This window comes from Microtus oregoni, unplaced genomic scaffold (genome assembly GCF_018167655.1).
Source record: "Microtus oregoni isolate MIOR12 unplaced genomic scaffold, Mior012 000019F_ref0000042, whole genome shotgun sequence".
In the NCBI taxonomy this organism is placed as follows: domain Eukaryota; kingdom Metazoa; phylum Chordata; class Mammalia; order Rodentia; family Cricetidae; genus Microtus; species Microtus oregoni.
This window is the reverse complement of record NW_024543078.1, coordinates 32,806,456-32,829,023: the sequence shown is the minus strand read 5'-3', so window position 1 is coordinate 32,829,023 and position 22,568 is coordinate 32,806,456. Positions and strand designations below refer to the sequence as shown.

At 42.9% G+C, this 22,568-nt stretch overlaps 1 pseudogene; it reads left to right on the top strand.

The window, feature by feature from the left end:
* LOC121459268 overlaps positions 1-18,701 on the top strand; it is a 162,073-nt pseudogene extending 143,372 nt beyond the window's left edge.
* Positions 18,702-22,568: the final 3,867 nt, after the last annotated feature.

Here is a 22,568-nt window from a genome sequence, read left to right as displayed (position 1 = left end):
CCCACCAGCAGGCTGGAATGTATATATCTTGGGGCACTCAGCATTGTAAACCTCTAGGCCTGTGGCAGTTCAGTGTTTATACTCGCTTGGAAAGAATCCCATTTATTTAATGAAAAAACTATAAGCCCATGAGTAGACCATAAACCGCATTCCCCATCCCATCATGCCTTTTGAGAAAATACTGTATTGACACAAATGCCAAACTTAGAGACTGGTACCTTAGGTAGAAATAAATTTTTATTTTACTTTATTTTGTTTTTGTCTAAAAAGTCAGAACAAGCCCTAATTTCATGGTCACTAGTATGGTTTTATTTTCTACTTAAAGAAGTCCAGATTTTCTTGGGTATTTTTATAATATACAAAACTCAAATTTTCACAAATAACCCTGTTACTAAACAAAGATTGTCATGATTTGCTTTTAAGGCATTTCCTACATGTATTAATTTCTTTTATTAAAAAAATCACACACACATTAAAGAAAAGCACACATTTATTTCACATGAATTAAAGTATTAAAAGAAATGTGTGCAGTATAACAAAGAAGCTACGATAACACCCTCAATCTCTTAGCCAAGAATGCGGCTGGGAGCAAGGTCTCCATGGTGGGGACAAGAAAGCCCAACTCACTGAAAGCCAGTGTGTGTGTGTGTGTGTGTGTTCCATAAGGCTTAGTTCAATATCCTTTTTAAAAGATCTACATTATACCTGTCCTTTGTTGTTAGAAAGATAAAGAGAGTAACTCCGTAGCAGTAGATGGGAAGTCTAAAAGTAGCATCCACAAGGGGGTGGAGGGGACCAAAGAGCAGAGAGCAGCCAAGAACGTGGGCGAGAAGCTCCAGTGGAGGCGAAAGGGTGGACCAAGCACACTGTGACCAAGTGCACACCGCATCATGTTTGGGAAGCCAGGGCTACTCAGCACAGCCTGAGGATACAAAAGAGGAAAAAGCAAGGGTGGTCAAGGCAGTAAGTATCCTACGATTGAAGGTGGGACTTCCATGTGCACAACGAGTTGTAAAGTGAGAGGAGCTTCTCCAGTTACCCTACTTCTCATCTGGGTTCCTATACTTACAGGCATTTTTTATCTTCCTCATTCCTCCTCCTCTTCTCCCTCTATTTCCCTCCTCTCTTCCTCCTTCCTTTTCTTCCCTTTCTTTTACCTTTAAAATGTTTGGCCCAGGGATAACCCAGGGGAAGCAAGCTACACGATAGTGGGAGCTAACATCAACACCTCCCCATACCTTGTCTTTTCCTACATTCTCTAGGCTCAGAGACTGGCTCTCCAGCATGGCCAGCATTTCCTAGCCTGACCAGGATTATTTTACTTTGACTAAAGGTCTTTCAGTACACTGTAATGCTCCAGAGAGCACACACGAATTCCATTTTGGTGTCCTGAGGAAGTGCTGATCTGATCAAGTCATAGGGATGGTAGTTTCCTGAGGTCTTTTGCACAGAAAAACCTTCAATCAATTGACACTGTGTGGTCTGGGCTGCATGCTTTAGATATTGGTTGTGTCATTCCTGTCATGGACTAAGGGAGCCCTGCTTGTCTCCTGTGTCACCAGCTTCTCCGTCCCTGGCCCTCCACTTGGAAAGGTAGCTTCAGAGTAATGAAAATAGATCCATTTTCCCAGGAGAAGAATCTGAATATCAAAACTCTTGTGATGATGGCTGCTGTTCTCTCTCTCTCTCTCTCTCTCTCTCTCTCTCTCTCTCTCTCCCTCTCCCTCCCTCCCTCTCTCCCTCTCTTCCTCCCCCATCCCACCATTTCAAGACAGTTTTCCAACATGCATTTTCCCCAAGGATTTCTGGATAGTGGCTTTGAAATGCAGCCAGTGGCGCATCTCACACCCAGCAATGGCCCAGGACGCTTCCTGACTTCTTAAAACATTAAATGCTCCCTGACCTTATACATGTGCGGCTAGGTAAAATCTGAGGGTGACTGTAGTGTGTCCAAGGATATGCGACCCCAGTGATTAGCTAGAGAGACAGAGGTGGAAATCAAAGAAAAGACAAGAGGGAAGGCCATCGGGGGGAAAAAGGGAAAGTTAGAAGCTGGGGAGACAACAGTGTGAATGAAGGTCAAGGTAGCCAGTGAAGTCACAATTGCTAGGAAGAAAGCTGCCACCATGCTGTTGCCTGGTAAGGCGGCCTAAGGAAGAACACCCTGTTCTCTGGTGTAGTCAGACTTCCTGGGCAAGAGTTTGGAGTGTCTTTCTAATCACAGAGATGACCTATCATTCCATTCCCGTTAACCAAATCAGGAGAGCTCTCTCGCGGCTTCCACTTGGCTCCTTCACAACAGATTCTGACAGCTCTCAATCTTCATCTCAAGACAACCACGAGTGAATGTTAATTAATGGAAATAACGCTTCAGAAAGGTCATGGGCAATTAAGGCTACTCACGGTGCTGTCGAGCAGAGAAGGCTGGCACAATCGGCTGAAGCTGGGGTGTGCTAATATTAAAGATGAAACCAGGTTGGGGTGTGCTAATATTAAACATGAGACCATGTTGGGACAGCTGGGAGTGCAGGGTGACCGTAGCATTTGATCAGGAAGGCTCAGCTGGGCTCCCTAGAGTTTCTGGTCCCTATACAAAGCTGGAGCATCTGGGTGACATTTGGGCCTGGCTGTGTGCTCATTGAACAGATCTGCCCTATCCATCCAGATTGGCTTATAAGCATGGCAGGTTCTCGGAGGCCCACACCCTACTTGAGTCACACATGGGCACCAGAAAAGGGCACCATGGGATGCACTCCGAGGGCAACTCTGCCCCATTGGCCCGGCGTCTATGAATAGCTGAGCACACAAGGAAAAGCGTCTATTTTTCAGAAATGACCGTTGGTGGCAAGCAGGAAACATCTGTCTATAGCTTTAACTATTAGGTGATGAGGTCCCAGAACCTGTGGCCTTAGAAACAGATTCAGGCAGAGCATCACAGAGGCATCCCCTCTGAGCACACCTGGTGGTTTAGCCACACAGCACAAGCCTGCATGGTGTGCAGAGGCTGGTACTGCACGGGGCTGGAAGAAACATCAGACGAGGGATCTCTCTTAGATCTCTCCCTAAGCTAAAAATGTCCTTAATATGTATAAGTTTACACCTAGACACAGATAGGCAGCCCATGATGTCCCTCAGGTACTGTCGGGAACTGACTTGATCTTCACAACCTAGACAGTAAGGATGACTGTGCCTATGTCCATCTTTAACGAGATGTAGGTGTTGGAGAACTCATTTTGCTCGGCACGCCAAAGGAAAATGTGCTGCCCTAGACTCCTGCTGCTCAACACTGTGCCAGTGAGCATGCAGACTGCATGGGGAACGCAGGCTGCATGGGGAATGCAGGCTGCCTGCGCTGTAATGGTTCCTAACAGTAGGACTTATCCCCTGCCTGGGGAAGCTGAGGGCATTGCTGATGTGTTCTGGTTTTATTTATCTACTCATTCATTCATTTATAAAAATGGGCTTTTAGAAAGAATCTTTCCAAAAAAGGAAAAGGAAAAATCTTCAGTTAGGCTGTCAGCTTAGGATTCATACACGCATAAGAAGAAAGAGAGAAGCATACACATATATGTAATGATACTTTGTTTGTGCTATAACATATAAAGCTTGGCCGAGAATCAGAGTGTGGAGCAAGCCACTATTAGCCAGGCAGTGGTGGCACACACTTTTAAACCCAGCACTCAGGAGGCAGAGGCAGATAGATCTCTGTGAGTTCAAGGCCTCCCTGTGGTACATGAGACTGATTCTGTCTCATCCCGCCTTATATTCCTCTCTAGTGTTGGGATTAAAGATTTGCACCACCACCACGTGTCCTTTATGGCTAACTAGTGTGACTGCTGGGATTAAAGGTGTGTGCAGCTGACTAATGCAGCTAGCTTTGCACTCTGATCTTCAGGTAAGCTTTATTCCTTAGACCATAAACCTATAGACTCTCTCTCTCTCTCTCTCTCTCTCTCTCTCTCTCTCTTTCTCTCTCTCTCTCTCTCTCTCTCTCACACACACACACACACACACACACACACTCACATGCACACACTCTTGCAGAAGTATTCATAATCTTTCCACTCACGCCTTTTTATAAAAGAAAAGGGGAAGGCAGCTAGGGGAGTTGCTTACCTGGTGTCCTGTTTACCTAGTGTGTGTGAAAGCCTAGAATTGATCCCCAGTACCACATACAAACAGGCAACTATGGCAGTACACCACTACAATCCCAGCACTCAGGAGGTGGAAGCAGGAGAATCAGAAGTTCCAAATCTTTCTTGGTTACTGTACTGGCTGGTTTGGGGTATCAACTTGACATAAGCTAGAGTCATCAGAGAAGAAGGAGACTTAGTTGAAGAAATACCTCCATGATATCCAGCTGTAAGGCATTTGTTCAATTAGTGATCAATGGTGGGGGACCCAGCCCATGGTGAGTGGTGCCATCCCTGGTCTGGTGGTCCTGGGTTCTATAAGAAAGCAGGCTGAGCAAGCCATGGAAAGCAAGCCAGTAAGCAGCACCCCTCTATAGCCTCTGCATCTGCTCCTGCTTCCAGCATCCTGCCCTTTTTGAGTTTTTGTCTGGACTTCCTTCAGTGATAAATAGCAATGTAGAAGTGTAAGCCAAATAGACCCTTTTCCCCCCGACTTGCTTTTGGGTCCTGGTGCTTCATCACAGCAATAGAAACCCTAACTAAGAGAGTTGCATAGTGAATTAAATTCAACCTGGGCGCATCAGCCCTTATCAGAAAGGAGAGGGGAGAGAGTCATACCCACTAGGTTTTGGCATAACCAAGTCTGTTCAGTGGTGTATTTCCGATGGTGCAAGCGCTTTGTGGGACAGTCTAGAGCCTGAGTCTGCCACAAGATCCCATGACTACAACACAGAGGATTACAATGGATTCCTCATTCCCTGTACTTTTTCCACTTCACATGAACTCTATGTGCCTCAGCGGATAAAGACACTCAGGACCTGGGAATTCAAGCAAAGTCTGCAGAATCAAGAAGTAACTGAAGAGAATTTGCAATAGGGACTGGCATAAAGATAATGTATATTAATAGTAGCATCAAGACTACAGTCTCAGTCAGCCCCGATTGTGTCATGGGGGATGCACTGTTCTAAAAATGCCATTGGTAAGACAAGTTTACTAAGGCCAGTGTCTTCTCGGCAACAAAAGTGGGGATACGGATGCCATGAACATGATGGTTTGAGGAGCATCTGCCATTGTATTGTTTGCCCCAAAAGCACACCACTGTGAGTGACTGACAGTGGGATGTGAAATAAGGGGAATGCCATCCTAAGAAGACCTGGAGTGATGGGGGAGGGGCTGATGGTGGGAAAGATACCCAGATAGACTGCAAGCAACATGCTAATGCTGATGCCGCAGGCAGGCAGCGTTGGCTGAATCCCAGCTGGCACTGGGACTGCTTACACAGAGCATATCTAGGAGGTGACCTAAGGAACTAGTGAGGAAACTGCAGGCTCACTCTTTACTTCTGTTCCTTCTGAGGCAGGGGCTACTCTTAAGGGGACTAAAATGTGACATTACTGGGCTCCTCTGACATCATCTGTTATATGATTCTCCAAAAATATAAAAAGGCGTGTTTGATAAAAAACCATAATCTGTACAAAAAAAGCTTTCATACACTTAAGGAAACTGGGTAATGATACTATAGAAGGTAGATTTCTGTTCCTGGAAGATGATGTTGGCATACTTTTATTCTTCCTTCAGAGTAGAGTTAAAATGTCATGAGTTTCTCTCTCCCACCCCCCGCGCGTGCGCGCGTGTGTGTGTGTGTGTGTGTGCGCGCATGCGTGTATGTGTCTTTGTCCTGAAGATTTAAAAAAAATCTATTATAAGTTACCTACCAGAAGCCCATTTTAAGGATTAAGACCCAAATTAAAGGTTAAGAGATAAAGAGGGAACTTTATTCATTTACTGTTTGTTTTGAAATTAAATAAGGAAAGTCAGTCATGGGATTCTGCAAAGGATGCTGTTTGAAGTAGTCATATAGAGCTCTTTTTCTACAGTGAACAGTGCAGGTGAACTGGGAAGAAAAACTGCTTATAACACAGTCACTCTTGGAGATGCATCTAAAAAATCCATGAAACCCACTTTTCTCAATTAGTGTTCTATTGCTGTGATTAGATACTGTAAACAGGTTTGGCTATCCTGCAGACATTTCTAAATAATCACTCAGAGGCTTAATATTAATTACAGAACGTTTGGCCTATAGTTCAGGCTTATTACTAACTAGCTCTTACATTTAAATTAACCCATTTCTATTAATCTATGCATCACCACATGACCATGGCATTACCAGTCTGCTGGCATCTTGCTTCTTGGGCAGATGGCTGTTGTCTCCCTCAACTCCACTCTTCTTTCTCCTTGCATTTAGTTTGACTTTTCTGCCTAACTATATTCTGCTTTGCTATAGACCAAAGTGGTTTTTACTCTCAACCAATGAGAGCAACATATATCCAGAGTGTACAGAAGGGTTATCCCACAGGAAGATACCATGACCACAGCAACCCTTATAAAAGAAAGCATTTATCTGGGGCTTACTTACAGTTTCAAAAGTCTCATCATGGTGGATGCAAGGCAGCATTCAGGCAGACATGGTGCGGGACAGTAGTTGAGAGTTCTACATCCAGATCTGTAGGCAACAGGAAGAGAGAGACTCTGGGCTTAGACTAGGATTTCTGAAACCTCCAAACCCACCCCAAATGGCATGCTTTTTCCAACAAGACCATACCTCTTCATCCTTTCAAACAGTGCCACTCCCAGGTATTCAAATCTATGTGCCTGTAGGGGCCATTTTCTCTAAAATCCCTACATCCTCTTACTACTCAACCATTTGCTTTTCCAAAGTTTACATTGGCTTCTTTCCACTCTGACAATAGCATGTTCCTATGCAACAAGAAATGAAGGTCTACTGTTCATAAAGCCTTAGTGTTAGCTGTATTGTTTATCTAACTTTCCTTATGGAGTAAAATAAATAATTTTTTAAAAAAAGAAAGAACTTAGCTTAAAGGAGCACTACAGCAATGTTAGCTCCTGTGCTTCAATATTAATTAAGACATGTGGCACTAATATATACAGGCATTTCAAAGGAAAATGAAGGACTTTCATTCATTCAAAAGACCTTAAAAAGTCATTACACAACAATAAAAGCTGGCATTTTTCCAAGAAGATTCAGCGTTTCCTAACACATACACACATGGTGTCAAAACATCAGGCAAAAACCGAGCAGACTACAGAAGAGATAGATAAACCATTGTTATAGCAGGGACTTCAAAGTCTCTGTCCTAAATTAAACTAATCAGACATCTGCATTGGTAAATCAATAGACATGTATATCAGCAGACAAATCTGGGCACAGACCCTTCAACTCCCACAAAAAAAAAAATAGCTCAAACTGACTACAGTGCAAAATGCAAAAAACAATTTGAATCTTTTGGAAGATACAGGGCTGGAAAATGAGTTTTGAGTGAAACGTGAAAACACATAATTCATGAAAGAAAAAACAATAATCAGAATCTTATGAAAATCAGATACGAGTCAGGCATGATGGTACAAACCTAAAGTCCCAGCACTCAGGAAGCAGAGGTAGCGTGATCCGGAGTCCTAGGCTGTCCTGACCTGTACCGTGACACTCTGCTCTTGAAGAATCAAGGGAAGAGAAGTTTGAACAAGAAGTTTCGGTTGTCCTAAAAAGAGATAAAATGTTTTTTTTTGTTTGTTTTTAATAAGGCATAAACTGAGAAAATTTACCAGATTTGTCTGATAAAAGATTGCAAACAAAACACACAAAGATTCTTTAAAAGTAACACAATAATAAAATAAGAAAGCAATTTAAATGTGAGCAAAGCTCTCAGTAGCAATTTCAGAATACAGGATACACTGGAGGCAGCTAAGCATATAGAAGGAGGTATAACAGCATCCATCATAACAGGACAGCCAATTAACATGAGAAATGCCACTATGCAGCCATCAGAGCTGCTTAAGCCAGACTCTGATAACACCAAACGCTATGAGCATGCTGAGTCTCAGTTCTTTCTCTCATCTCCCAGCTCAGGACTTCAGAACTTAGGCTTGTCCCTCGTGACAGACTTGACTAGTGTCATAACATAGTGATTAGACACAGGGCTTCTATGCAATTATTCAACTGATCTAAATTACATATCCTTTCAAACACTTGAGTCTAGCTAGGTTCAAGTCCCTAGTGACTGGAAGCAACCTAGTTTCATTCAGTAGACAAAACCTTATCTCCCCATACAAAACAATGTTATTGAATAACAAAAACTATTTTCAGGCATATGCTATGAAATGAAAAAGTTCCGAAAAGGGTGGGTGTCGTACAATTCCAAAGGCACGACATTCTGAAAGCCTGTAACTGCAGAGCAGTGAGAGATCAGCGCTGTCCAGACGTTTGTGGATGTGTCAGGGATGTGGGTGTGTCCCGAAACACAGGGGATGCTGAGATGTTCAGATCACACTGTTCTGTACGAGACTGTAACTGCCAGCATGTGAGACCTCGGCTCTCTAACACTAATCACTGCTCTTTATGGTTCCTTCTAGAGAACTTGGCTGGCTTTTGTCCATGGTTCTTGGAAAGCAACCTCCAGTTCCTTGGAGTCTACTGAGTTTGTCATTCAACTCTGGTGATGCCTGGTTTCCTTCTAATGAAGAGCCTTGGTGTAGGCTCCAGAGACGTGGAGTGTGGGAGCCTGGTTATGTCAAAAAGCTCCACAAAGGGGTCAGAAGGTTAGGATACTTGGCTTCATTTTAAGCTCAGGAAAGGGAGGGAAGTGAAGGCTGAGTTCAATCTCCTGTTCTGAGACGAGAGTCAGTTATTCCTAGGACCTGACACTTTGAGCCAAACCTCTGTATTATAAACCCTAAGAAAAGTCACTGGTTGATGACTAACATCAGCATACCAAAAGGCGGTTGCCTCTGAGGTAGGAGGCTTCATATTTAAAATCTATCAGATGTTACTCTGCCTCTTCCATTGGCTGCTCCCAGTTTGATGGCTTTTTAACGCCCGTGTAACTGAGCGATTTCTTGAGTTCTGTGAGTCGTTCTAGCAAGTCACTAAACGTGTGGAGTTACTGGGTCCCTTTGTATCAGAAGTAAGATGGCCTTAATACTCCATGCTTGAAGACGGTATGTGAAGTGAGTGGAGTCTTGAAGGAGGTTGTACATTTCACTTGTGGAGACTGACCTAACTCCAGGTAGTTAGTAGATCGCCATATAATACTTAACAAGAATGAGCCAAAATGATACCTTGCCTACACAATCTTCATTCCATATCCTCCATCAAACCAGAAGACAAATGAGATAAATTCCAACAGAGACCCACTCTGCAAAATTCCTGATCGGTCCTCTTCAGGTTTATGAGTCATGAGAAACAAGGGAGATCACAGCCAATAAAAGCCTAAAGAGTCACGATGAACTGTGTATAACGTGGATTTCTGGTGGGATCTGGAGCAGATGGAGGACACCGTGGTGGACTTTAATTAGCAATAATGCCTTGGTTTTTGTTAATGTGTCAGCTTATTCACGTGACAAATGTTTCATGCTAACATAAATGCTAATGAGAAGCAAACTTAATCCAAGGAACAGGAGAGTGCTCTCTGCTGCCCCCATAGCTTTTCCATCCAGCAGAAACTAGTCTAGACAGTTGCCAAACACAAGCTGCAGACAGGGAGAATAACTTAGCAAGCCATATACCTGGCTAACTTCTTCTATTTAAGATCTAGAAAGAACCCTCAGATTTTCACAGTGCAAAGGTAAGCAAGCAGGCAGCCCGACTTGAAACTGCAAGCCGGGTGAGCAAGCTTGTGACTCAGAGAACAAATGACTGCAAAGAAGACCGTTGACAATAGAGCCAGTTCTCCAGGACACCATAGTGAGAGCCAAGAGTCACATGACACATGAGTTCCTTGCTATGATATTTGTAAAAGGCAAAGCTGAGGCAATGGGAATGGGTTTGAGATGGATGTGGGAAGGGCGCAACAAGATTAAGGAGCAGAAGTGTGTGTGTCTGCAGTCTGGAGCAGCCTGTGTCTCACATGTGACTCAATGACATGGAACCACACACGGAAGTATCATGAAAGAAAGTGAGTGAGGGATACATCTGTTCTCTCTCTCTCTCTCTCTCTCTCTCTCTCTCTCTCTCTGTGTGTGTGTGTGTGTGTGCGTGCGTGTGTGCGTGTGTGTGTGTGTGTGTGTGTGTGTGTGACAGAGCTAGAGAGCTATTTAATGTATAAGGATCAAAAAATAAAAAAAGCAACTGAATGTGTACAGGAGGGGATGATTTAAGCAATGATAAACCAAAATGGCTGTAAGCAATTAAAATGTATCGAAAAAGTGAGCGTACATGAACCTATAAAGACAGAGAATAAAGTGAGGAACCCACTGGGCAGCACTGAGAGTCACTAGGAAACCCAGCAACAGAAGGAGAAGGGCATGCACGTCTTTTATTTTCTTCTGATGTAAATTGTATTCCAGACAGAAACAAGACATTTCTATAGACGATTCTATCACAACACAAAGGGAGCAAGGAAGCCATCATTGTGCATGCTCAAATGAAATAACTTAGCCAATTGATAATCTTAGTACCGGAAACAGAGCAACCAGGACTCGGGAAATAGAAGCAAATGAACAAGTAATAGACACTGGTGGAAAAGATGTGGAGCCTCCCACTGAGTCAGTGGTGGGAATTCTTCAACACTTTATTGGCAAGCAGGAACAGAGGAAACAAATCAATATTTTGAAGGCCCAGGAAAACATGGGTTCAAAGGAATTGTGGTGGTGTAATCACATTTGTGAGGTGTGCTCATGATTACCTGGGTAAAGGTATTTTCTTCTGTTTTACAAATGCATGTTCAAGTCCGTGTAGGTAAAAGTGACTCCTCACTGACAAAGCAGGTTGTCAAGTGATTTAAAAATATGATGAGTTAATGATGAGATTACTATTGAGATTTCCAATACAGTGAACATATTAGATTAAACTACTCATCAGTAAGAACTTTTAAAGCCTTTGACACATATATATGTCAAGATGTTTAATCTTGTCAGCATGACGGAATCTAAAATCACCACGGAAATAAATCTCTTGGTGTGTCTCTGAGAAATTAAATTGTGTGGGTTAATTGAGATGTGAAGTCCTGCCCTAAACATAGGCGGTGCGGGACTGAATGAACAGGACCTGAGCATCAGCATTCGTCTCCCCTATTCCTGGCTGGGGACACAATGTGACCAGCTGCTTTCTACTTCGGCAGCCATGCTACTCTTAAACTCCTAAAGGCTTCAGTGAGAAACTCTTTTTTCACAATAAACCCTTCCACCCACAAGTTAGTTTTGCCAAGTATTTTGTCCTAGTGACTAGTAGCTAACACATCTCACTCTCCCTCATACCCTCCCCATCATTGCCTCGTCTTGCTCCTATAATTCCCTTTGTCCCTCTAGGTAGTCATCGTGTTTGTTTGTGTGTGTGTGTGTGTGTGTGTATAATTTTATGTACCTATACAGAATCCTGGGCCTGGAAAATTAGCTTACAGGTAAAGAATACCAGCTACTTTTGTAGGGAACTGAAGTCTGGTTCCCAGCATTCATTTCATGCAGGTCACAACAAGCTTTGCAACTCTAGCTCTAAGGGATCGAATGCCCTCTTCTTGCTCGTGTGGACACTGTACACATATATGCATATACTCACACAGGTGCACACATGCTCCTAAGTTAAAATAAAAACTGAAACTTGAAATCTAGGAATCACAAAGAGAAACCATATATGTTTCTCCCTAAGATTTCTCCGGACTCACTTAAATGATTATCTCCAGTTGTCTCCATTGTCCTGCAAACAACATAACTTTATTTCTTCTTAGGGCTGAAAAAAGTTCCATTGCGTATATAGCATCTATAGTTCAAATACTTAGTTGTGTGATTGGTTAAAAATAGTCAAATTAAACTAATGTTTTAATGAGGTGTTTGTGGGTACTTTTCTGTCATTCATTTGTCTGTTTGGTAAGCCATTATGTACTCTGGTTTTGGCCTCATCTAGTGACTAGAGTTGCTTTTAAAACTGAGTGCTAGATTTGTCTTAAATATTTAAAACATATGCTTTGCGTTAGCTGTAAATACGTGCATAAAAATAGTTAAAAATGATTGGTCCCTTTTGCCACTTTTATGGTCAAAACATGTGTTGTGAATTACAAGGTATTAATACCTAAGCATCTCTATAAAAGTTTTTTCCCATAAACAAAGCCCAAGTGAATGCAGAAGGCTCTCTAGGAGTTCTTGCTGCTGATGTTAGGCCCCTTGTTGTAGAAAGATGTTGTCTTTGTGATACTAGAAAGAAAGAATCAAGGTAAAGATTTGACCAAGAAGAGGTTTGAGCTGGGGAGATAGCCCAGTGCGTATAAGGCTTCCTGAGCCAGCATGAGTACCCAAGTTTACTCCCAATAGTCAGGTAGAAAGCTCACTGTGGTAGTGTAACCCCAGCACTAGGAGGTGGAGACAAGAGGATCCTGGGGTCTCACTGGTCAGTCAGTCTAGCTAATCCACTAGCTCTAAGTTCAGTGAGAGGCCCTGTATGAAACAAGGAAAAGAGACAGTAGTCAAGTTATCCAACATCAACAATGGGCCTTCACATCCATCCAAATGCAGATAATTGCATACACCATACAATACACACACACACACACACACACACACACACACACACACACGTTATTTAGCTCATAGTTCTGAGGCTCGAAGGCATGGCCCTAGCCTCAACTCTGCTCTGAACAGGAACCTATGGTGGATATCATCACAGTAGTGGGAGTAGTGGGAGTGCATGTGGGAGGAAAGGTTCATACAGTAAAACAGGATGTGGGGGCAGGACACTCTTGTTCTTCAATAATAACGACTCCTAAGGACACCGTGTCCCATCAGAACTTCCCTTAGCAGGGACACCATTCCCTGCTAGGTCCCATTTTTAAAGACTTAACACTGTAACCCCAACACACAGGAGAACAAGATCCCAATGTTGAGAATTTGAAGCGTGAATCATCCCTTCACCATAGCAGCATCCCAGGCAGTGTATTTGACTCAAGTGACATAATACAAGGGGACCGTGTCATTGTTACATAGCCACATCTATTCTATTTCACCTTGACCCTTCTTTGGCCTTGAATCTTTGGCAGACCTAAAAGCAAACTGTCTCCAGTTAATACCTTACTGCCTGTGAAATCCTGCCACCCAATCTCTTCTAGAGAAGAAGCAGCTTGATGGTGAAGAGAAGCTCAGGAACTCCAAATGGGTCTGTTTCGATCCCAGCCTCAAATCAGTAAGCCGGTGCTTACTGACCAAGGGAATCTAAATCCCAATGCATCAACCTAAAAGCGCAGTAAGCCCTCCATTCATGCTTTTTCTAGGCCAATGTCCCTTTAAATGTCTTAAAACTCTACCAAAAAGCAAACTCTAAGACGTGTCCAAGGAGAGATGTCAGTTAGAATTGTCTTACAGCGTGGATTTCCGTGTGGCTTATTACAAACCTGGGTGAAAGATGAGGGCATACTCTGAAGGGATGGGGCCCTCTCGGGGAGGGGGGGGGACTGATTGTGAGGGCACCATGTCTCAGTGTACTCAAGAATAAGCTGTTCCTATGACTGTGTTACCTTTATTGGTTATTGGTTACCCGAACAGCTTTCAATCTAGGTTGTAACCTGAGCCTCAACTGAAACTATTTAATCAAATTGTTGGAATATTCTAGAACTACTCCTAGCTCAAGTGACCTAAGAAACAAAAATCAAAACCATGGTGGGCATAGAGAACTCAGATCAGAGGAGATCTGTGTTCTTGGCTGCTACACCCTGACCGAAGAGAATCCTGGGTGCTGCCGAGGGGACACTGAGTTTCAAGAAGATCTTTGCATGTACCAGGCCTTGTTGTAAGGATGGTTGAATTCGTCTCTACAAGTCCAAAGATAGGACAAGCTCTTCCAACCTGGACATTGAGAGAAGAAGCTGTTGCAGATGGCAAGATTCATACCTCTAGACACAGATCCCACATTGCTATGTGCAGACCAGGGACATCTCACACTTTAGCTTTCTAGAGATAGCAGGGGCAGAAGGCTGGCTGATGAGTTCCTTGACATAAATGACATAGGAGCAAGAGCTCCCCATGGCTCAGATGTTCAACAAAGCCTTCAGTCAGGCAGAATCTGAAACTGATGCGGTAGTTCCCTAGCTAAGCATCAAAGGCTTGGATGCTGGGGGATATGAAACTCAGTCAGCTTCGATCACATTAACAGCTTAGAGATGCTTGTTTATATAGAACACTTGTGGAAAACAGTCCACATCATTGGGATCCCAGAATGTAGATTCCGTCACTCTGTTACCATCGTCAAGAACCAGCTCCAGGTCTGCTATGGGCTTGCTTATTAAAGATCCAGGCAGGACCCAACTGACAATGACTCGGCAAAATGGGAAGCTACATCCCCACCGGAGCATGGCATCTTTGTGATTTGGTTGTCAGGGTCTGCTGTACCTCACACTGCCTATCACAACCCAAATCATTGTGGTCATGTAAATATGTGTGCACACACTCATGCAGGTATCTATCTATATGTATATATGTGTGTGCATATAAATATCCACAGAGAGAGAGAGATAGAGGGAGGAGGGAGGGAGAGAGGGAGGGAGGGAGGGAGGGAGGGAGGGAGGGAGGAAGGGAGCAGGTCTCTAATTGAGTTTGAGCATCTGGGCTGTCCTCTCTGTATCCTTTGGGAGTGCTACAAGAAGCACAGCTTCTGTCCATGTTCTTCGGATATTCATGTAGAACTGTACACCTGGACTGAGCTTGGCCTTGTCTTTGTCCCATCTTACTCATAAAGCAGGACTGCAAGGCAAAGTACAGGGCACTATATTTGAAGAATGGAAAAAATAATTATGTATTTACGAAATATTACATAGGACTTACCTTACCTGGAAAGGAAGGCATTTCTCTGATTGGGCCCCAGTCTGTGGTTATCAGAGCAGATAGAGGTGTCTACCATGGTGACTATCTAAAGCTTTTCTGGGACCAGTTGGCGCCCTCCAGATTACTGGGCAAGTTAGAGAAATTCAAAACAGATGTGCCCCCAAATGTGACACTGCTTGCTTGTAATTACAATGATCCTTAAAGACTCTTTATTGAGCCTCAAATTGAAGTTTAGTGAACAATTGCCCCCAAAATGTGGGGTTTCCCACGCTACATGTCACAAGAAAAACTGAATTCAAGCTGAGTCCCTCAGGCCTGTTGCCATGACTACAACATCCTGCAATTAGATGACATGATTGTTGCTGTATTTATCTTAAGGAAGTTTATAACCTCTTGGAAGGAAATTGTAAACTTCCTTTTTATTCAGTCTTACTTGAAATAAGCAAATCCTTCAGAGCCTGGTTTACACTGAAGAGAAAGTCGCTGTCTTCGAAGCAGAGAGCTGCAGTTATTCCTCACTGAGCTCCTCCTGTATAGAGCATCCACAACCCCAGCCTCACCCCTTCCCCACTCATTTCCTGCTTTGCATGGGAGAGCACTGACGCCTGTTAATTTCATTATACTCCACATTGCATCGAAAAGAATAAGCTAAGATGGTTTTAATTCTGTCATAATGACCTCCTTCTTTCTTCTTGGTCACTTTTACTCTATTGGTTTGTTGCTGTTTTCTAGTTTCTGTTCCATTTTCTATTTCATGGACTGACCAGGTAGTGGGAACACATTGAGTTTAGTGATCCATTCAGCACTACAATTCCAGCAACAAGAAACCAATGATATTCTTTCTTTTCATGCTAAGTGGTGTGTGTGTGTGTGTGTGTGTGTGTGTGTGTGTGTTCCTATCAAGTGGTTAACATGTTCAGTGGAAATTATGCCCTGGGTATTGTGTTTCAGTTCTTGGGTAGAATTGGCATTCAACCTTAAGCTCTCCAATGAAAAAACTACACTGAGGTCAATTTCATAGTTGGGAGAACCAACTTTTAGATCCTTACTCAAACACTTTTAGATCCTCACAGTATTGCAAGTGTCCCTTATGTATGATGAAAATATAAATGCCAAAATGTGAGTCAAATGGCTTTTTAGGGCTGGTTCTAAATTGCACCAATGCTCGACTCCTGACACAGAAGTATCAGTCACACTGAATTGTGTCAAATGTGACAAGCATCCAGCCGCTGACATAGGAAGATGCATGAACATCTCCAAGTGCCACTCAGCACTTCACTGCCCTGCCACGCAGGCTCACATCGCATTTATAAAATGAGTTTCAGAAACCAATGTTATTTTTCTGGAACACTAATAAAAATCTACATGAAGAGGAGATTTGTGGCCAAAGGATATCCTCCATGAAAACAGGATAAACACATTTCGATGTTCCGAGAATTTCAGCTTTTTCTTCTGAGCACAGTAACACTGTATAACAAGTAATCCCAAGCAGGAATGTAAACAAACCCTCTGATCTACTCATGGATCCATGGCCTAAGGACATGAACACAGCAGACCAGCAGGCACATTGACCTTCGATGCCCCATGCAGCAGGATGGGGTGATGAGGCAGACCCTGGTGAAAAGACCCTAAGTGAGAGAGGGAATCAATGACTGGGAGTTAAGGCTCTCTATGTGAGGTGCCAAGGCTGAGAGGAATTAAAGACAGGAATTATCACTGGAAGAACCTACTCCTGTGTTCTCTAAGAGGTTGGCTTTTCAGACAAGGGTGTCTTAAACCCCTCAGACACAAGTGTCTTCTGCATCACTGAACGTCTTCCAAAGCACCCAAGACTCAACTTCAAGCACAAGTTTTCAATGACATAGTCATACATTGGCTTGATTTCAGAATGTAAACTCCATTTTGTCCACATCCCACAGATAAGTTGGCACAGCCATGGCACAATCCACCCAGAGTTCAGGCAGTGGCATAAGCCTCCTCTCCACTGGGGGGAGAATTTTCATGCCACAGAAAACCAGAGGGAGAGATGCTGTCATTAGGCCCATCTTCAGATGTGACAAAAGAACCCACAAAATATAAATAGCCATTTTTCCTTACTGTGCTTGTTATAGGCTTGTGTGCCATCTAACAAAATGCATCCTTCACAGTCAAGATAAAGCTGAATATCTCCTTCCCTGCCACTGGCTGTCAGAAACTCACCGAAGTGAACAGTGAGCACAAGATCCCTACGTTCTATGAGAAGCACATGACCACAGAAGTAGGTGCTGATGTTCTGCGTGAAGAGTGGAAGGATTATGTGGTCCTAATCAGTGGTGGGAATAACAAACATGGTTTCCCATGAAGCAAGGTGTTTGGATGCATGGCAGAGTGTGCTTGCTGTTTAGTGAGGGTCATTCTTGTTATAGACCAAGGATAACTGGATAGAGAAAGAGCACAGATGATTGTGGATGCATTGTGGATGCCAATCTGAGTGTTCTCAATTCTCAATTGTTTAAAGAAAGGGGAGGTGGGGGAGAGAATGATATTCCTGGACCGACAGATACTACTGTACCTCGTCAGCTAGGAGCTAAAAGAGCTAGAAGAATCTTAAAGTTTTATAATCTCTCTAAAGAAGATAATGTCCACCAATACATCAGAAAGCCCATAAGAAGACAAGGGGTCCAGGATCAATGCACCCAAGACAAAGCATCATGTTTTTCCATGTGTCCTGTGGCACAAGCGCTGATGTCTTGTTCTGAAGAAACAATGTACTAAGAAAAACAAGGAGCAGGCTGCAGAAGATGCTGAACTTTTGGTCAAGAGAATGAAGAAAGTCAAAGAAAAGTGCCAAGAACATAGTGCCAAGAAATGTAGGCTGTCCTCACTAAGAGCTTCTATGTCTAAATCTGAATCTAGTCAAAAATACGTCTCTAAAAGTAACAAATAAACAATCATACCTTGAAGAAAGCATCCTTCACACATGTGTCCTGAGGACAGAGACCGGGGCATTATGTCCTAATAGGCTGACAATGTCGAGACACAAGGGAGTTTACATTACCAACCTAGATTCTGCTTTCAAGGCTCAAAACACAATTGCTGTGTTGTCTTAGTCAGGATTACTGTTGCTGTGACAAAACACTGTGATCAAAAGCAACTTGGGGAGAAGGGGGTGTATTCAGCTTATACTTCCCCATTGTAGTCTATAATCAGAGGAAGTCAGGGCAGGAACTCAAGCAAGGCAGGAACCTGTAGGTAGGAGCTGATGCAGAGGCCATGGGAAAATACTGCTTACTGGTTTGCTTTTAGTAAGTTGTTAGCCCAGTTTCCTATATAACCCAGGACTACCAGTCCAGGGATGGCACCAACCAAAATATGCTGAGTGCTCCCCTGTCCAGTCTCTAAGAAAATACCTGGTACGCTTGCCTGCCTATGGTCAGCCTTATGGAGGAAGACTTTTCTCAGTTGAAGTTCCCTCCTCTCAGAAGACTCCAATTTGAACCAAGCTGACATACAACTAGCCAGGACACATCTTTTATGAGACTGTGTTTCTGAAATAGACTTCAGGATAATTTGTGGAAGAAAAATAGAGTCCATCTTTTCACTTTCTCTCCTTTCTCCTGTGCTGGCAACCTCCCAGGGGAGAACTTCAAGTCTGCAGACCCCATGTCTCGCCTCTTATCAGAACTGAAAGTCATTGAGGTTGCCAGTCGACCATTTTTGCGCCATAGGGATGTCCTCTACATGATTCCTGGTGATAATACAATTTTAGAGTAATTATCTTGGTGGGATGTGATCTCTTCCATTTTAAATTACTACCGTGATAAAAGTAAAATGCACCATTATAATCATGTTTAAGAAAATACTGTGTTATGTGTCTTCATAACGATGTGCGACCACCACTCTGATCAGTCATGCCCTTTCTTTCTCTTTCCAACTTGAAACTAAATAAGAACCTCACCATTCTTCCTGGTACTTGTGCGGATATCACTAGGCCAGCAATCTGTGAAAGTAGCCTTATATAGTGTATAGCTCTGTCTGTGACTGTCTGGTTTTGCTTGGAATAATTTTCTCACACAACCTGTGGTGCAACAGAAGCACTATTTGCTTCCAGTTCAATGCTGGACACCATTCTGCTGTGTGTCAGGGCCACATCGTATCTGTTCACCTTCCCATCAGTAACTTGGGTTATTTCCAGCTTTGGGACATTGTGATGTTGCCATGATGTTGCCAAAACTATGGTGCATAAATCATTTCTTAGGACCTTTCTTTTGGTATATTAGGGTATACCTTGAAGTGGAATTTCCATGGAACTTACTAATTCTATTTTTGTTGCTTGAGAAATTACAACACTGTTTTCTATAATAACTGCACTTCTAGACATTTCCATAAGCAAAGTGCAAGTGTTTTCGTACATCTTTTCCAACCTTTGTCATTCTTTCTGATCGCTTTTTTCCCCATCATTCATCTCAGTGGGTACAAAACAATATCTTATTTCAGTTCCAATGTGCCTTGTCCTAGCAACTGTGATGTGCAGACACACACTCTTCTTCCTGTACTGGGCACTCATTTGTCTTCTTTGGCAAAATGTATTGCCCAGCTCTTTGTGCCCATTTCTTAGTGATGCTGAGTTTTAGGAGGTGTTTGTGCGTTCTGAATTTCAAATCTGTCACATCTGCCACTTACAAGTATTTCTCCCATTCATTCTGTTGAATGAATTTTTGGGCACACTGAAGTTTTTAGTTTGGATTGTAACTGGAAGTTTCTCTCCCACCCACCAGTTCCCGAAAAACCAATCATAGGCTTAATATTAATTACAAACTGTTTGGCCTATTTGCAGGCTTATTATTAACAAGCTCTTACAACCTATTTCTATGCGATCTGGTGCCCTCTGGAGGAAGAGACCTGGTCAGGTGTCCTCATCAACTTAGACCATGAAATCCAATATAGACAAGTTCAACAGAACCACCATATACAGACTGTCCAAGCATGCTTCAGTGGCCATTAGTCTATATTTTACCTGAGCACTGGAATTCAGCCTTGTGTCACCAAGCTCACCTCCATTTGCATCTCATAGATTGCGTGAGTCCAGGATAGATACTCAGGGGACCCAACTCACTTGTAGACAAAGAGTGTTACATGTATTATCAAAAAGTTGTTCATCTCTGAAACACATAATTAACTTCTGGGTGATAGTATGTCATAATCTCACCTAGTGTGATAACAGATATCCTGAACACTGTAGAACACATACTGAGGCTTTCCCCAGAAGAGGTGCTCTTGAGAGAGGATAACTCTTCTTGATAGTTATTTCACAACTTGATCACCATAATGTAAAATGCACAGTACTTATAAGAGGAAAAGTCAAAGTGTCTTATATAATAATAAGTATATGATACATAGATAACAAAAGAACAAGAAGAGCCAACAAAGATATTTGCCTCATGTATAGTTTACAGGTTGGTGATAAAGGTGTGTTTATAACAACATAAGGCAAGACACTCATGACTATACTTCTCATTTCTACAAGTCTGCAGCCAAGTTGAGCAGCTGCCTTTCTGTACTATACTCTTTTGCAGTTCTGTATGCCTTTGAGAATTCCTTCAGCCAGAAGACAACTTAGATCTTCATTTATAAAGGGACTGGTCAACTGTAGTCCTTTCTGAATGGACTTGTAGTTTTCTACTTTCCTTAACCTAGGGATAAGAAAATAATAAGGGCCTCCCAAAGGGATCATCTGAACACCCAGGCATGTTCTTCTTTGGCTTCTTTGTGAAGTGGCAGTCCTGTTTCTCAGTGGCAGCCTAGATCCATTACCCCAGCCAGAACCAGTATAACTTCCAGGAACTTTAGGACTTCAGAGTGGTAGAATGGCCATTTTAACACTTAATTCAAAAGAATATATTGCATCTCCTAGGAAGAGAATTCTTCTCTGGGGAACTGAAACCTGTATGTTATCATAGTTTCGAGTCATGGGAACATGGTAGGCAGAGTTTACTAGGGTAAATTACAGGTGACGGTGAGTAGGCCCCTCCTATTCCCAACTCTCGGTTCTTGAACTCCTGGGCGTTGGTGTACTGGCTGGTTTTGTGTGTCAACTTCACACAAGTTAGAGCCATCAAAGAAAAGAGCCTCAGTTAAGGAAATGCCTCGATGAGATCCAGCTGCAAGGCATTTTTTAATGGATTAATTCATGATCCATGGGGAAGGGCCCAGTCTATGATAGGTAGTGTCATCCCCAGGATGCTGATCCTGGCTCATATAAGAAGGTGGACTGAGCGAATTAGGGGAAACAAGCCAGTAAGCAGTCCCCTTCCATGGCTTCTGCATCAACTTCTGCCTCCGGGATTCTGTCCTGTTTGAGTTCCTGTCCTGACTTTCTTCAGTGATGAACAACAATTCTGAAATGTAAACCAAATAAACCCTCTCCTCCCTCAACTTGCCTTTTGGTCGTGCTGTTTCATCACAGCAATAGAAACCCTAACTAAGACACTTGGCTTTGGGAGAAACAGCATCATAAACCGAATGCTGAATTAGAGTATATACACCAGCTGCAAAGTCTTGTCCACCTTTGCAAAGTATTTCTGCCTAGTTGGTGCTGGCTATTCTACTGTTCTAGTATACCAGCTGCCTTGGAGTGGTGGAGAGCATGGTAAGACTTGTGAATTCAAAGGGTAGGCATCCACCGTGACATTTCAGTGCTGTGAAGTGAGCTCCTTGCTCATAAACAGTGCTATATAAAATGCCATTCCCAGTTACAAAATACTGTTAAGCTCGTGTACTAGATTTGTGAAAAGTATTGCATATCCAATATATCTGTAATTGAAGAACAAAACACTGTCCCCTTCATGATGGAGGTTTCCCAGTATAATCAAACCTGCTACCAGCTGGCTGGCTAAGCACCCTAGAGAATGAAGCACCAAAGTTCATTATTCATCTCAACTTCTCATACACTGGATACTCAGTGATGTCTATAGCCAACTTGGTCTCAATGACTGGAAGTCCATTTGCTGAGTCCATGCATACGTACCAAGCCAAGGTCACCTGATATGACCCTGAGGAATTAAACCTGGATGGTTGGGAGGGTCACAGAAAGACTGGGTCTGTGAAAATTTTATTGAGAGCAGTCAAACTTTTTATGCCTTTATCAGAAACAGAATACAATGGCGATTGCCGGGATCAATACAATTATAGTCTCCGGAATACAATGATGTTTGCAAACTTGACAGGGTACACAAAATTAATATCTAAGAGCAATTGTCCTGTCCAGCTTCCACGTTTCCTTGAATTCTAAGGGAGTATACAGAGAAATGCAAAGTGGCCTGAATACTTCACTGCATGAGGGAGAGTGTTGGTCTCTCAGGAACTGGAAGGCACATTGTGTCCTAGGAGCCATGGACTCTAGCCTGAAAAGACTATGATGTATGCCTCTCAAGACTGCTAGGCTAGACCAAATCCATGTATAACTTCCACCCCTGCCACCATAACTACTGTGTTCATGAGCCCATCAAGTGCTTCCAGAGATGGTTGTTCAGACCGACTCCATATATAATTTCCATCCCTGCCACCATAACTGCTGTGTTATTAGCCCATGGAGTGGTTCCAGAGATAGTTGGGGAATGAAATTAACTCCTCTGGAGAATG